The 13828-nt window shown below is 39.9% G+C and overlaps 1 long non-coding RNA gene across 1 annotated transcript; it reads left to right on the top strand.

The window, feature by feature from the left end:
• Positions 1-6788: 6788 nt before the first annotated feature.
• LOC145485267 (uncharacterized) lies at positions 6789-12845 on the top strand. The gene is made up of 3 exons (XR_014049175.1): positions 6789-7048; positions 7440-7507; positions 11328-12845. It is a non-coding gene; the product is annotated as an uncharacterized LOC145485267 (long non-coding RNA).
• The last annotated feature ends 983 nt before the right edge of the window (positions 12846-13828 follow it).

The raw sequence follows: 13828 nt of genomic DNA, 5'->3' as shown, positions 1-13828 counted from the left end.
AAAGAAATAAAGAGGAGAATATGGAAGATGATTGGTCAGATACTGCGGCAGGACCACACTACTGGCTGCAACATAACAATGTCCTGGATGCTGAAGGTAGACGAAGAAGGGGACGACCAAAGACCACCTGGAGGCGAACGGTAGAGAAAGAAGCGGGATGAAAATCTTGGATCGAGAGCAGCACCAGAAGAAAGCCTTATGGGACACCTAGTCACAAGAGAGGGTCACGTGTCAATCCTTAGGTTATCCTTACACTTTACCCCAGGGCTCCCTCTCCTTTTTCTTTACCAGACCCCGCTCGTGGCCCGCCCTCATTTTCGACCGTCCCCACTGACCGAGAGCCTGCAACAGGCTATCCGAGCCCAACCTACCAACTGCGAAGTTGCATCACCTTGATGTAATTCACTCGGCTGTTATCTTTTTCTCCGGAGTGGCCAATCGATGAAACTTGATCGGAAAAGCAATCGATCAATCAGTAAACGTAGTTTATTTGTGTCGACTGGTATCCCCCAATCCACGACACGGTTTGTTCTTCTCATTTGAAAATTCCTGGAATTTGAATTTAGTTTTCAAGGGCGCTTGGAGTCTCCATAAAGGTATTCACGCAGCGCTTTTCCCCACCAAGGGAAGTGTAGGGGCAAATCTAAGGCTAACGGAGGTGGGGGGGGGGGGGCTGTGGATTGGATGCCTACCCACCTCTGGAGGAGCAAAACATTAAAAAAGTTGTAAATATTATGGAAGAAATAACGGCAAACACTCTTTACAGATACCTCCTTGTTATTTCTACTTTGTGGAATTGCCAGTACGTTGTAACAGTTTTCAATTAGGTTCCAGTTCTTAAATCGCCACATTTTAGAGGCTGGCCCCTTTGATTTTGCAAGATACTAGCCACCTCCCTTAAAAAACTCCTGTATCCTCCCCTGAAGTGGGGATAAGCGCCACCTTACGACCTCAGTGACGTCTGCGAGACCAGATGCCTTGGAAAACAATTGGATTTACCTTAAACCACCAGATAAGATCAATCAGGGCGTGGCTCCATTAAACCCCCGAAAGGCATTATCCTTATAATCCAATACGTTCAATCCCGAAAGCCACCAAATCATAATAACGGCATTTATATAACCTGATTGGCCACTGTCTCTTGGGACAAAGTGTCATAGTAGAAGTAGTCTACTCACAAACGATCTAGCTGTTAAAAATCTGATACCAGAGATGTATACCTCTAGCATTACGAACCTCTGGCGAAGCAGTATGTTTGTGATACTAATGAGTTGATTCATTAATTGAGCGAGGGAGTGAGTGAGTGAGTGAGTGAGTGAGTGAGTGAGTGAGTGAGTGAGTGAGTGAGTGAGTGAGTGAGTGAGTGAGTGAGTGAGTGAGTGAGTGAGTGAGTGAGTGAGGGAGGGAGGGAGGGAGGGAGGGAGGGAGGGAGGGAGGGAGGGAGGGAGGGAGGGAGGGAGGGAGGGAGGGAGGGAGGGAGTGAGTAGTATAGTATTGCGCCTTACTCTCCAAAGGGAGGTATTGGTCTGTTTACAATAAAGGCTTAACATTAACTAGTACAATAAGAATTATAATAAAGTTTCCATATAACGCGCGCTCTGATTGGCTGGAACAGCGTGCTTTATCAGAGAACAGAGCACGGGTTGATGACGGTAAGTTGGCTTCCAAATTTTGCGTCGGAATTTTGACAAATTTGACCCAAATTAAACATTCCCTGTGACTCAGACAAACGCAGTGAAAGCGAGCTATTTTTCTGCAGTAAATATGGCTCACAGAGACCATTTTTAGCAACAGTAGTGTTAAAACTGTACTAAAATAACAAGTTTTGCTAGATTCCCGCCGACAAAACATGTACAACTGTAGCGAAATACACAAATTCTCAACCTAAACAGTGCTTCGATAAAGACATTAATTTTGTTACGAAGGCAGAAATTATACTAAGAAGTAAAACAACGACAGAAAACAATTGAACTGTCTCTGTTTATGATGAGAAGCTTTATTTTTGTAAATTTACAATTAAGAATGCTCATTTGCTCAAACAACACTTACATGCAGTGTAGTAACGCTCGTTATTATATGGCTAGCTCCGTGAGCGGGCAAGATGAATCAAATCCTGCGCTGTGATTGGCTACCCGAGCGGGCAAGATGGAGCTATCTTGCCCGCTCGGGACTACCCGCAGTGTCCCGCAAGAAAAATTTCCCCGAAAGCCATATAATAAATCCTTTATTGACCAAGCTTGTTCGGTCAAGATGGCTGGATATTGGCCTCGTTCTTTTTTCGCGTGTTTTTGGACCTCGACTCCGTCTCGGTCCATAAACACGCAAAAAAAGAACTTGGTCAATATCCAGCCATCTTGACCTCACACTTGGTCAATAACCCATACTTCTCCGGTCATCTCAGCGAAGTAAACCGACGAGTGGTCAGTGCAAAACTTGCTCTGATATTCTCTTCTGTGCTCGAAGTAGAACCAGTGGGAGTCGTTAAGTCTTTCTAACTTTTACGCTAGTTCGAGCAATCTTGCTGCATGCGGCTGCAAGCCGTAAATAACTGTAGCTCCTTTCAAATTCAACCCGGCATTTCGCATTTTCATCCACAAGCTTTGAGCTCCGCGTTTCGTAATTTCCACTGGAAAAGTGCTCATTTTCATGGGCCACGATACGGCCGGATTCCTCTGGACTATAAACCTTTACCTGCCTTGAGATCCGTATTTAAAAATTAACTTAAAAGCGAACTTTGAAGGCATCATTCTTCTCTCGAAAGCCGCTCAAACTTCTCGAAACTGAAAGCTTAGCTGAAGTCCAGTTTGTGATTGACAGCTGTCGCTTCGTTAGCCAATCAAATTATTTGAACAATTCTAACAAGGATTGTGATTGGCTTATTTTAGCATGCTTTATCAGAGAACAGTGCACGGCTGACGCCACTTTTGCTCGTTTGGAAAATAAAGTTTGGTTTGAAAATTCAGCCGAATGCGTGGGGAAATTATCTGATTCTTTATCATAAAACAAATAAAGAAGCCTCGACTGTGCTCTGTTCTGTTGTAAAGCACTTAGGAAGCGGTAGAGCACTCAAGAAGTAGGGAAAAACACTCGACTACGTCTCGTGTTTTCCCCTACACTTCTTTCGTGCTCTACCGCTTCCTGCGTGCTTTACAACAGAACAGAGCACAGTCGAGGCTTCTTTATTTGTTAAATAACACTCACTAATGCTCATTTCGTTTGTAAGTTGAGTGAGGGAGGGAGGGAGGATTGATTGATTGATTGATTGATTGATTGATTGATTGATTGATTGATTGATTAATTATTACACCTGAAGCTCGGAGGAACTCCCACATGAAAAGAACAGGGATGCTCGTCGGAATATTTCTGGGCGTGACTCGAGCTTCTTTTTTTTTTTTTGACCCCTGAAAGATACCACTTAAAACAGAATATGCTCGATTGCCAGCAGCTGTTCAGGGATGGAGCACGTGCCAGTAGACGGGATTCGAGAGAGCAGCGCAGCGGAAATCGAGCCTAAAAGCGGAATAAGAGCAATTTTTTTTATCATTTCTTCGAGTGCACCCTAAAAGATACCTTGACCGCTAAAAAATAGTGGTGTTTCGTCAATTACCCAAAGTGAGACCAGAATCCTTGATCTATACCCCTAAGCGAGACGATAAGCACCCCCGACTTTTTCATATGGAAAACCCCCTCCACTTCCCCCCCCTCCCCCCCGGGACCAGAAGTTCCTTACGGCAAAGTCATATAGGGTACTTTTCGCACCGATTCTATAACAACTATTATCACTCCAACAATTAAGCTAACTGATAGAGTCGCTGCTAAACTCCCAGGTGCAGTTTTCCATTCACTGCCGCTGGACGTGCCTGACGTATCTCCGTCGACTGCTGTTAACCTTGTAACCGGCCATTGCCCTAAAGAAGTGTCTTGTGTCACTTCGTCACCAGGGGACATTCCTGAAATTGATAACGTAATACTGTATATATCAATACCAAGAATTCAATTCTAGTAAAGCTTGTTCCCACACCCGTCAGCGGACGAGAACTGTACTCGAAAATACGAACCCGCCGCTCGGTTACTCAACCTCTATGGTTTGGAAGAAGCAAACTCTCTTTAAGCTTCCTATAACCCCCCAGATGAGGTGACTGGCAATGATTTAAAGAGGATTAATATATGATAATGGTACCAATCGAAAGCCCGATCATTTTGGTCATCTTCTTGACATCAGTCACCTTAACAACAGCGTACGTTTACCAAAACACCTTAAATTTTGCCATAAGCGCTTAAACGAGTTCTCTCACGGTTTGATCATCTTAAAAAGTTGAACCTAAATTGTTTAAGTTCGTCGTTTGTAATCCGTGTTAATCCTAACTCTCCATCCTTAACCATCCTTGTTTCTTTATGGCTTATTGTTATCTAGCTCTTTGGTGTTTTTCTACCTTAGTAAACTACTATTTTCAGGTTTTCTTTACTTTAAACGCAATTTTGAATGTGGCCAAAACAGTTGCGGATCCAGACCATGAGCGGGGTGGGGGAGCGGGGGTAAGGGGGGGGGGGGGGCGGCAGTTTGTTTTCTTGACCTTTCGGGTTTTCTTCCTTCTGTAATTTTTTCCTTTTTAACCCAAAATAAGAGGGGCGGGGGGGCCCAGGGCCCCTTCCCGAGATCCGCCACTGCAAAATGACTTTAACTCAAAACAACATGACTGAGCTCCTTTAGTAAAACTCAGAAACGAGACCGATGATCTCCATTTTTCTTTTCCACCTTACTGATTTTCAGGAAGTCTTCAGAGCAAATTTCGTATTTTTCGCCACTCTCCCTCCAATCCCAAAATGGCATTGCATAATCTTCGTCGCCCGTCAGTTCTTGCAAGGCTCTTTCCCAAGCGAGCAAGCGAGCAAGTACAAGCGTTGCCAGGCAAGACCGTGTTCCTAATGGCTGCGTAATAGTGCATCCAGACGAACAGATCGCGTATTGTCACCTTCGTGAACAGAAGAGTGGGATCACTTCCTTGTTTACGTCCTGGTAGAAGGCCGTTGTCAGCAAATAATCGCTGTCTACAAATCCGGACATGTTCATATACATCATATACTTGTCTCACTCGTTAGGTATATAATAAGCGATACATTCCATCTGAACGGTACTTAAATCACCAAAATCGTTCCACAATATAAGATGACTCTCTTAGGTCAGATTAAAGTCAACAATTTTAAGTGATCTTAAATTGTTAGCAGGTTTTAATACACAATTTCAGAAGTAAAAGAAAGTTTTAAACTTCTAATTGCTAAAAAAGTTAAGAATACTTGGCGATAAATCACGAAATATTTTGGCAACAGAAACGGCTTTAGATTTTAGCGGGCCGTACAGTGGATTACGGCCCGCTAAATTGACCAATCACAGCGCGCGTACTAACTGAGAAATATAACAAGGAGAATTAACATCGCAAAAATGATTTTTTTTTAACAGCTTGGTGAAATTTTCGAGATCTGCGTGCCGTGGCGGCCATCCATGTGTCCGTTATCGACTGTGAATATTAGGGACCCTACGCATACATGTATACGACGGCGACGGCAAGGACGACGCCTATCAAAAGGTGTGTTTGTTTTCTTTGGAATTTAGCATTTACGTACATCCATTCAGTGTGTTTGTCGGTATTAAAACTTGGCCGTGCTGAATATGCTACGAATGTGTTCAGTTCCAAATAGAATTACGAAAAATTAGCCGTAGTGGGTCCCATTGTCAAAAAACTTGGAAATTGGTCATTTCACGTTGTTGATTTGCAGAGGACGTAATTCGACGGCAAAGAAATGTACCAAGAATTACAATGCACGTGCACAGCCATTGTTCTGCTCATTAAACCTTTTGTTTGGTGACGTTCTCGTTGCCGTTGCCATCGTGTTTTGTGTAAGGTCCTTATTGGCCAGTGAGCGCACGCCTTTGTTGTTAACCGCGCCATCCGCGCGGCCTAGTGTGCGGAGCGCGGTTCTTAAAATTAGAAACGCCTTTTTTGACGCTTATTTCCGGCGGAAGTGGGAAGAAAATTTAAATGTTGGGTTTTGAGTTTCTTGTGTTGTAATATTAGGAACGGACCATTTTTTTTTTTTTTTTTTGATAGGAGAGGTGTGCAATTTTTTGGGGCATGAAATTTTTTCTCACTTTTGGGTTGTACAGGATTTTTTTTTGATGGACAAAAGCTTGTGTAGGACTTTTTATTAAATTAACAGGACCAGCCTCGTTCAGGGCAAGGGCGGATGAATTTCAACCCTCAAACGTGATAAATAAATCAGATATTTTCCTACTCAAATACATATTGACAAGTGGCAAAGAAGTCACTAATTATCTCGCGCAAGTTGTACCGCAGCAATACGAGCTAGATGAGTCGACTAGAATAGGGCAGAAGTTGAAACAACAAGGAAAGAACAAGGGTTTAGGTTTGAATGTTATTATGCTTTGATTCAATTCGGTTTCCAATGCAAACTTTCGCCTAAAAAAGCCAAAATCGATTAATTTTCTCAAGAGATCACTGAGATCTACTTTCAATCTCCGGCCAAACTATCTACGGCGAAACGACTAGGAAGAAGATCATCGAATCTCCCGATTTTTCTCTGCTTTTAGAACAGAATATAAGTTGTCAGACTAATTGCAGGAACGTGTTGATTTTGGACACATATTCACCCATATTCCTTCGCATATAAGTTAAATCTAAACATCCCGCCCTTATTATAACGAGAAGACGAACCAAGGCAAATGATTGCATTTAAATTAGCCATTTGGTGTGTGGCTGCAAAACGTTTGCAAATTTAAATTGCAAATTATACATGTGCTAAAACATTTGCTGCGTTGAGTCGTTCGGTCGAGCATCTACCTTCCACGTTCAAGAATTCATCTGGCAGAAATTAAATTTTCGACGCCTGTAGCCAGTTCTAGGAACAAGAATCAAACTTCATTTGGGCCGGACTGTCCTTTCATTTGGAGCTGTTCGACACACAAATACCTGAAACAAGAAATGACTTCAAGCAAACCTTGCAAGCACGTGCTTTGAGTGAGCTTGCCATGGTAAGAACTGTACACAAAATCAATGTATTTTGTAGTGGTAAGCTGACCTTTTTGATTATAAATAGATGGTAAACATTCGAAACAATTAGGCATTTTCGAATAGTAGGTACCTTTTCGCCACTTATTAGTGAACTTTGGCAGTTTGGAACCTCTGACTATCGAAGTATTCATCCGTCCGATGGTGATATTTTTTTTATATAGAAAACTCGCAAAGGACTGATAAAATTATTGAGTTCTTATTCTCTGAAGTGGATTTTGGTACTCGCGCAATTGCATTGCACAGTGCCTAAACCTTCTTTTTTCAACGCAACGAAATGACATGTTCGAAGTATGTGTTATTATCAACAAGAAAAGCCTTTATACTTTTTAAACTATTTCATCCCTTTTCCAGGGCAAATGGAAGTGGCAATGAAGCGGTCGGGGATTCTGGTGATGTGATCCTTGACAAGATTACTTCGGGTAATTACTTGAACTTTTAGTCTTAAGCTCGAAGTTTGTATTCTCCTCACGAGTTACCATACATTTCTTCTAGTGCTAGTTTTGAGGATTTTATGTGCGTCAAGACGATTCCTAAATTTAATGATTTGACTTACTCTCATCACATACACATTGTACCTTCATAAGATTCAATGATATTGATAAAAATACAAACATTGTAAAGCAATAACATGGCCTTGATGAACTTGAGAAGAAAATTATTCAGGTAGTTTTGAAATTTAGGTCCCATATCAGTGTTACAAATCGAAACTTGCAGCTTGCAGAAAACAACAGATTAAAATTGGTTCAGACATCTCATTCTTGTTGCTGTTTGTGCTGGTGCACATTAACGTGTGTTTTTACTTCTGCAAGTCTTTGTACTGAGTTATTAAGTGTAGTTCTGATGTATTTACTGAACGTGCTTCCTTATCCACTTTGTAGATTGGTATTGTTATGGCTCCTCAGGATTTAAGCGGATGAAATAAAGATCACAGATGCCGTTCTGATTAAAATTTAAAAGGTGAGCCTGTTTATCAACATAAACATTCTTGTTCTTCGGCCATTTCCGTTTCAGAAGTTACAGTGGTTACAAGCACTACTAATAGACAACGCATGATCTAAAAAGCTTAACTGCATTAACTTGATGCTTCGTATGTTACAACAGACATCTTCAGAAGTGACGTTTATAACCATAACAAATAAAAAAATAACCGAAAAAGAAAGAAAGAAAAAAAATAAAAAAAACAGGTACTGGTAACAAGCTTAAAATAGTCATGACAAAATTGATACTTCCCGTGTCCTCGCTACTGGAAAGTCTGACTTGCATTGTAAAATTAAAGAACGCTATTGATCAGAGACTTAAAACCCTCACTTAATGAAAACGTTGGCAGTGAGAAGCTGTTTCTCTTTTAAAAAATTTCTACCGGAATTATCAACTACCGGAAGTAATAGCTTTGTTATTAATTTTTAGCTTGTCACCAGTGCTCCGTTTTACTTTTAAATTTATAATTTTTTTTTTTGTTATAGTTATAACCGTCACTTCTGAAGTATCTTTTGTAACATAATGTTTGTAACCGCTGTTTGTTTTCTTTTCCTTCTGAGTTTATCAACCTTTTATTACCTGTTTTATTTATCTGGGGTAAGAGTTCACGATAAACAAAACCTCGATATCTAGCGGCACGTATTTGCAAGGATAAAAAAAAAATCAGTTCTGCTCTAAAAGGGTGAATATTATCTAGATTTTATTGCTGGCTTTTGATAGGACAATGTTTGTAAGGCGGTTGTTACTACCCAAGAAGACTTGTTCGAGACAATTCATTTCTCCAAGTCAAAGGACAACTGCTATCGAACTTAATCTCATTTCTCGCAGGCCCTCATCATAGTATTAACGAATATAATGAAACATTGTCGCTGACGCGTTTGACTGTGATTGTTATCTCCCCTCCGGATCTGGGTGACCTTGAACGACCTTCGAAGGGCGCACGCGCCACAGCCGCCATGTTGGTTTCTATTGTGATGCGAATTAGCACGTGATTTCGGCGAGGTAAACAAATTTCAATTTCAAACAGATTCTACTCTTAGTATTTATGGTTTGCATCCAATCCCGAGATATGTCAAAGGCGTGGCGACCATGCTGGATGACACAAGCAAAAGCAGCGAGTTGAAGATCGTTTCTTTATCGGCGTCGACAAAACCTGGATCGGACCGGACCGGACCGGATCACGGACCGGATCACGGATCGGATCACGGATCGGATCACGGATCGGATCACGGATCGGATCAAGGAAAAAAAATTCAAAATTCAAAATTCAAGATTCAAAATTCAAAATTTTGTTGAGCAAATTACACTAGAGTGACTACTGTGAGCAGAACGTTTTATTTAATTCAGCTGTGATATTCCTTTATTCTTTTATAATATCAAGCCAACTGGGAGCTGGTTACAGATGAATATTTTTCAGGCTGTTGGGTTTTGATTGCGATGATCAATTATGTCTTCATATCTTTCTCCGCAGTTCAGATAAATGATATTTCGTATATTCGCTTGCATCAAAGGTAAACTGTCATGAAACGAGTCAGCATGGTAATAATAGGACGAACGTATGAATCGAAACACAAAAACTAAAGACACTAAAAAAATTAAACACCTGATGATTTCAAACAATTTCCGGTCCGTTTCTGAGACAGGTCTATACTTTTACAAGATGTGAGTATGGAATGCGATATTTCGTACTGGAATAAAATGAAACAAACCATTTGTATTTCAAGGAAATATAGCTGTTTCACAAAAAATTATAGGAATAACATCGATAGTGTGAACGATAACGCAACCCGAGAATAAACAACATTTTAGGAGTTACGTCACGAGTTTTAGAGTCATTTTTAGGGTCGTAAAGAGTTGCCTTTATGTGGAATAAAACCTAAAATGATCGTGTTCTAGGATAGAAAGCACTTAAGAGGCAAGAACAAATCAAAACGGAATGAGGATCGTTAAGGATGGCAAAGATTAACGAGGACTGCAAATGACGAACTTGAAAAACTAGGCTAGTTTTTTCAAGATGCGCAAATCGTGACGTAGCTCCTCTAAAGCAAGTCATGTCCCTAAGCTTTCGTACGTAAGCTTTCTCATTAACTGTAACGCTAACTGTAACGCTCACATCTGACACGAAAAAGTAGCCGAGAATTAGCTACTGATACTAACAGCAATTTCAAAAACGAGAATGGGAGGTTCACCCAAGCTTTGAGCCAACTAACGTTCAAATATAACTACATCTGCCTGTTCATTACAATTTAAATTTGGCCTAAATTAGGCGCTTATGTGGCTTTTTAAATGACCTCTTGTCATTCTCTGTAATTAACATGTCATTGCGTCAAATTCGGGATTCTTATTTTTATTTAACATATTTTAGTTTTCTACTTTTATTTTTTATTTATTATGATCTTATAAACGATTTGATTGTTTTTTTTCTTTAAAACTTCTTTTTTTTTCTGTGATCCGATCCGTGATCCGATCCGTGATCCGATCCGTGATCCGATCCGCGATCCGGTCCGTGATCCGATCCGGTCCGATCCTGGTTTTGTCGACTCCGTTTCTTTATGACAGCCAATATGGCGTCGATGACGTCACGTGACAAAGTAAAACGGGAATCCTGATTAGCTTTAACAACGGCTTCGTGTTTACAGTATTATAATAAAAAAATCACTCAAAGTCAAACTTGGGTCGCTTTTGCAGCGAAAAGCCCTAAAGATAAACGATTTGGGAGTTGACAATTTTATACAGAATTGTCTGTTGATTTCCTAAATATCAAGAGTGCACATTTGATAACCTGTCGTGAACACATCACAATTGCTAATAAAATGCAAATTGTTTTGCCACAGACAAGTACACTCGCAATAAATTACCGTTGATTTCTTTCTGGGGTAGCAAATTACTGAGCAGATCTTTGTGTGCATATTTAACATATTTATTGTGATTGTCAGTGACGAGCAAATCAGTTATTTCGGCTGACGCAAATAATTGATCTGACAGCTCAGGGAAGCGATCTGCCATTTTTCATCAGAAGAGCGTGGTTTCAGTTCGCATTAGCAGAAATTTATTTGCAACAAAACACATCTAGACGATACTGCACATGAGCGGACCATCATTTGTTAGCAGTAATTTACAGGTCACGTGGTGAGCTCTCAGCCAATGAAAAGGAAGAAAAATGCACCGAATGATAACATAATTTCTCTAGTCAACAATATACATTTAGTCAAAGAAGTGTTTATCTGTTCTTTTCTTATTTTCTTTTGTGACTCCTTGCAGCTGATTCTGATGGACTCTCTGACTCTTATGGACGCCAGATGCATGCTAACATGAAGAAGATTCTGGTTAGGTGAAGGACGATAGTTGAGATACTTATGTCGTTAAAAACCAGGACTGATCGACGTTCAATTTCTCCTCACAGAATCAGTTTATTGTGAAGCATCTCGGCTGCCTTGATGTATCGCGAAATTCTCACAACTGTTGGCTAAAGAAAAGTATAGGTGTTAGGAAAGAGAATTTATACCTTGAACTCGAGACTGAACGGTTTGAATAAACGCGGATCCATGTTATTGAAACCAAAACCTAAAAACGATTGCTTTTGCTGGCAGAAAGAAGTAGAAAGAAATTCACGTTTGCTTGTCAGTACCGAAGTCGGCTGAAATTATCGTCAATCTCGCCTTATTTCGCTGTTTCATTATCATCAGTCGAAGCTCAAAATCGTTCAACAAATCACTCAAATTTTGAACACTAAAAGTTCAATAGTATTTTCCGTGTCCTTTGAATTTGTAAAATTGATTTGTTTGGCTGAACGTGCAACTAAATTACATTTTTTACGGTTTTTTCGGACAGGGGGGAGAGAGAGGAAGAATTGTTAATTTAAAAATTTTCGTTCGCTTATTCACCACGCATTCAGTTTAAATTGTGTTGAATGTCGCCAAATTTCGCTGTTTGATTGGTCAAATTGGACATGTCCTTAATTAAACAGAAAATCGTTTTCATCGGCAAATGCTGGCGTATAATTTGCATTTTCAGTGTTGTTTCGATTTATAACAAGGGTTTTTTGCTGACCATGCAACTCGGATTATTTTGGAGTCTACCGCGAAATCAAAATGAATTGTCTGGAATCTCGCCCGATTTCGCCGTTTGTACCTTCAAAATTCGACGTGTACTGAACTACACAGGAATTTTTTTTTTCATGAGAAAATATTTCAAGCTAAAAGCTAGTCTACCAATCGTTTATTCCGAGTGGTTTCAATTTATAACATGGGTTCGCCCTTTAATTTGTAGCCAATACATCTAAAACTTTTAAGAAATAGTTTTTGGAAAGAGGCTACCAAGTAAGTCAACAGAAAATTATTTTCAAAAGCAGAGTAAAATATGTACCCCAAACTGTAAAACGGCAGCGAGCCAGTTTTGAAGTTATTTCAATGCTACTAGTAGCTTCAACAGACTTGCTATATATTCGTTCGTAAAAAAAATTGCTAGTCTGTAGTCTTAGTTTCAGTTACTGATTGACAATTCGTGATTAGATTTTGCCACAATTTCATTTATGATGATAGTTGTCATAATTTTGGACCTTTCACACTTAGACTTTTCTATTTCGCCTCAGTAGTTCTTTTATTTTTTACTTAATGACCCTTCTAATTACCGCAAATAATTTTCAGACTTGCAAAGTAGTTTAAGTAAAATGTATAATTGCATTAGCTGTAAACAAGTTTGCCTTAATAAGACTTGTACATGTAAATTAAGTTGATGGTACAAAAAATTAAACACTTTACAAGTAATGTTTGTTTTATTGTCCTTTTGTCTTTAATTTTACAAAAGAAATTTAAAAAAATATTGCGCTTTTAAAAGGGGCCTGGAAACTAGTCGGAATCTCTTTTACTATATTTTAACTATGTAGGGTTGCCAAAATGAAAAAAAATAATCTGCACTTTTGAACAGAGTCTAGCCAGAAATCAAGCATATACTTTGACTTTTGATGGGAGAAATCCGTTGCACAAGGCAATATTTTTCCCGCCAAAGGACTTGTATATTTTTGACTCAAAACATGACACCATTCAAAAGCGCAGACTTTTTTTTTCTAAGAACAATTTTCCCGCCAAAAGACTTAGTTCTTTTTCCAACTTTTTTGGTTCCTTTTAAAAGCACAATGTCTTTAATCAAGAAAAATTTTCCCGCCAAAAGACTTAGTTTTTTTTCCAACTTTTTTGGTTTCTTTTAATATCACAATGTCTTTAATCAAGTAAAAATTTTTCCCGCCGAAAGACTTGCTGGCTTTTTGGAAAATCAGTAACAATAGCTGTACCACAATTACGTTTGTACAACATCAACTTTTTTTCAGTTCAAAGCTCATTTTTTTCCTTACTAACTGCAAACATGCCTCCATTTTAGTTCTGTTATTTTCGCGGCACATCAAGACAATATCTCAACACGCATCCATTCAATAATTTTCTCCGACAGAGAGTAAAAAGGTGAAGTCTGCATACAGTACAAGCCAAGTGGGCCACCAGGCCGCTGCTTACATCTCCGGTTTCTGTAGCGTGAAGTGACTAGGAGTATTTCTACATGTACTCCCCCCTGGATGGAATGCTAGTCCACCACAGGGTTACCCCCAGCATTAAATTCGCTGGTACCCATTTATACACCTGGGTGGAGAGAGGCACTGTCGGAGTAAAGAGTCTTGCCCAAGAACACAACACAATGTCCCCGGCCAGGGCTCGAACCCGCGCCGCTCAATCCAGTGGGGAGCACACTAACCATGAGGCCACTGCACCTCA

Source organism: Orbicella franksi, chromosome 4 (genome assembly GCF_964199315.1).
Source record: "Orbicella franksi chromosome 4, jaOrbFran1.1, whole genome shotgun sequence".
In the NCBI taxonomy this organism is placed as follows: domain Eukaryota; kingdom Metazoa; phylum Cnidaria; class Anthozoa; order Scleractinia; family Merulinidae; genus Orbicella; species Orbicella franksi.
This window is presented reverse-complemented; position numbering and strand designations above follow the sequence as displayed.